Below are 2560 nucleotides of genomic sequence, written 5' to 3' on the forward strand. Positions count from 1 at the left end.
AGACGGGAGGTCCTAGGTTCAAATCTGGCCTCAGACACTTCCCAGCTGTGTGACCCTGGGCAAGTCACTTGACCCCCATTGCCTACCCTTACCACTCTTCCACCTATAAGTCAATACACACAAGTTAAGGGTTTAAAATAAAAAAAAAATTAAAAAAAAAAGGAAAGAGGGGTACAAATTCCTATTTAATTCACAGAACAGATAGCTCTGAAAGCACGCAAAAGAAAGAATAAATTTGAGAACTGTTGTTTCAAGGTACAGGAAATGAAAAGAAATGACTGCTCTCCTAGAATGGTCGCAAAGCCTAGAATTCTTTACAACCCCCCCTAATAATTCCTTAGACCCACAGAAAATTAAATGAACACTGATGGAATAAATCCTTAAGCCAAGTCTGAGGGGAGTAAATTTTTTTAAATTAAGTAATTAATTAATTTAGATTATTTTCCCCTGGTTATATGATTCATGTTCTCTCCTTCCCCACTCCCAGAACCAACAAGCAATTCCACTGGGTTATACATGTATTATTACTCAAAACCTATTTCCATATTATTCATGTTTGCAATAATCTTTCAAAACCAAACCCCAAATCATACACCCAGAGAACAACATGGATGTGGATAGTTCTTTCTCATAAGTCCCTCAGGATTGTCCTGGGTCATTGCATTGCTGCTAGTAGCAAAGACTATTACATATGATCATCCCACAATGGTTCACTTTCTGTGCACAATGTTCTCTTGGTTCTGCCCATTTCACTCTACATCAGTTTGTGTTCAATCACCCTCAGATACCACAATTGGTTCAGCCATTCCCCAATTGAGGGATGTTGTGAGGAGGATGACTTAGTTATTATTTAGGAGACCTAGCAGGAAGGGCTGGAGAACTCTAAATGCAATGGGGAAGCAGGAAGTGTGGCTCTCTCTGAGGCAGACTCCATGGTGGTTGGGACAAGCTGTGACTGACCCTGGGAGACCTCAGAGGAAGTGGAGTTTGTACCCTGATTCCCTGAGATCCAGAAGGAAGACCGTCATCCACTTGTGGGAGATTTTGGTAGAGACTATTAATCCCAACCCGAGTTGTGGGTTCACTTGGGCTGGGTCAGCTCCCAGATCTACCCGAGTACAGGAAGTGGTCCTGGAGGGGCTGCAACATCCCTGGAGGGTGTCAGGACTCTGCTGTGAGGATCCCACTTCAGTCCTGCTATTCTCTGGGCCCTGCCTGGCTTAGGTCTCAGTTCAGTGTAGATCAGTCCCTCCCCTGACCCTGTGGTTTGCCCTTAGTCTTGTTAAGATTAAAAATGATAAAGACTGATATAATAAGAGAAATTAGTAGTTTAATTAAAGCCATGGCCATGTTGGTAAAATATATATAAGACCGTGCCTATCTTTTATATTTACCGCCAGAGTCCATCCTGTCCCTCTGCTCCTCAGGAAGATCAAGAGGGTTTCTTATTGGCCCTCCTCTCATTTAAACTGTCCTATGTGTGGGGACCTAGACGTCCCCACGCCCAAAGAACCGGAAACCAGAAACCCGTTGGACCATGGGAAATGTAGTTTGATAGTCCCCATGTGTCCATAGAGAGTCTGCCAGACACTTCCCTGAATTTAAAACAAACAGTCTGGAAGTGTGGAAACCCCTATTCCCATCCTTTACCCTAGTTCCCTTGATTAAAGTTGTTATAAACTCTTGTCTTTTGTTTGCTAGTTTCCACAGGCCCCTTGTCTAGATGGTGCAGGGTGACCATTAGGGCCTAACTGCCACTTCTGTTAACAGATAATCTCCTTAGCAGTTAAACCCAGGCTCCCTAACTTGTTAAGTCCCCATCTTTGTCATTCCTGTCTCCTACACACCCTTCTGGACCCACATTTAATATTTAAGTTAACTCCCCTGGTTTTCCCCATGAGAGGGACAGCCCCTGGGAGGACTAAATGGAGGACCTCACTAGTATACTTTTCCTGCCTCTTTTCTCCTGTAACTCATTTAACTTTTCCTTTAAGAATTTGGATGCTCTATTTGGTGCATCTGTGTTCAGTATTGATGCTAATTCACAGTCAATAGTACCTTTTAGCAAAGTGTATTTTCCTTGAATCTCTCTTCTTATTAGGACTATTTTAATTTTGCTTTGCCTGACATCACTTTTGCTACGCTTGCCATTTTAAGTGTAGCTGGTGTGAATCAGATTCTGCTCCAGTCCCCTCCTTTAACTCTCGGTGTCTTCAGGTCTGAATAGCATATTGCTGGATTTTGTTTTCTAATCCATCCTGCTCTCCTCTTACATTTGATAAATGAGTTCATTACATTCATTTGTAATTGCTAACTGTGCATTTCCTACCTTCTTATTCTCTCTGTTTATCTTTATCTTTTTTAGACTGTCTTTTCCTCAAATTCTGATCATTAACCCAAACCTCCCCAAATCTACACTCTTAGCATCATCCTTTTTCTTAGCCCCCTCACCTCCTCCTTCTCCAGCTGTGTTTCTGTACATACACATATATACAAAAAAATATACACTTCTTACCCAAAATTTTCCCTCCATTGGAAAAAATTTTCCTTGAACACCTCT

This window comes from Gracilinanus agilis, chromosome 3 (genome assembly GCF_016433145.1).
Source record: "Gracilinanus agilis isolate LMUSP501 chromosome 3, AgileGrace, whole genome shotgun sequence".
Classification (NCBI taxonomy): domain Eukaryota; kingdom Metazoa; phylum Chordata; class Mammalia; order Didelphimorphia; family Didelphidae; genus Gracilinanus; species Gracilinanus agilis.